This window comes from Bison bison, unplaced genomic scaffold (genome assembly GCF_000754665.1).
Source record: "Bison bison bison isolate TAMUID 2011002044 unplaced genomic scaffold, Bison_UMD1.0 scf7180017835984, whole genome shotgun sequence".
In the NCBI taxonomy this organism is placed as follows: domain Eukaryota; kingdom Metazoa; phylum Chordata; class Mammalia; order Artiodactyla; family Bovidae; genus Bison; species Bison bison.
The window spans coordinates 15,857-16,668 of NW_011473206.1; the positions used below are offsets into that span (position 1 = coordinate 15,857).

At 60.5% G+C, this 812-nt stretch overlaps 1 protein-coding gene across 1 annotated transcript in view; it reads left to right on the forward strand.

Annotated features, from left to right (window-relative positions):
• The window catches only part of HCFC1 (host cell factor C1), a gene marked incomplete at both ends in the record, with an annotated part of 18,773 nt that overhangs the window by 2,981 nt on the left and 14,980 nt on the right, over positions 1-812 (forward strand).

Consider the following 812-nt stretch of genomic DNA (forward strand, 5'->3'; position numbering starts at 1 on the left):
GGAAGTCCTGTTCAGCCTTCAAGGCCCTGGGTCCCGCGTCACCTCTTCTGAGAATCATCTCCCCCCCTCCGTGCCTCCTAGCACCTGCCACCGCCTCCACCATGCAGGAAGCGGGGCGGTAGGGTGGGGGGCGCTGAGCCACCTCTTCCGGGGTACAGACATCTCTTCCTAGCCCCCCTCCCAGCCGAGAGTGGCAACAAGCCAGAACTGAGCGGGGAGGAGGGACCCGCAGGGGTCGTGCACCACCCACCCCCCTAGATAAGTGAATGAGGGGTGATAGGATTAGGGGACAGCTGCCATCTCAGGGCAGAACCAGGCTTTGGCCCGGAACCTGTGCTGCCTGACAGCATTCTCCTGCCTGGAGTGTTCTAGATCGAGGTCAGCCCCTCCTGGGTGCTGCACAATGAGCTCTTGGGATGTCACCAGTCCCTCTCGCCCAGTCCCTAAATCAGGTGGCAGGTGACCCGACACCTGTGGGCCCGTCCCTTTCCCATGTAGCATCCCCCCCGGCCCTCAGGGAGGCACCTGGCGGTCCCTTTTACTCAGGGACAGGGTTCTCGTCTCCTGTGTCTGTCTGACCCTGTGACCTCTGGTCAGTTACTTCCCCTTTCGGCCTCTGTTCCTGTGTCCAGTTTTTTAAAAGTTTGGTGGTTCAGATGGTCAAGCATCCGCCTGCTATGCGGGAGACCCGGGTTCGATCCCTGGGTTGGAAAGATTCCCCCGGAGAAGGAAATGGCAACCTGCTCCAGTACCCTTGCCTGGAAAATCCCATGGACAGAGGAGCCTGGTAGGCTACAGTCCATGGGGTCACA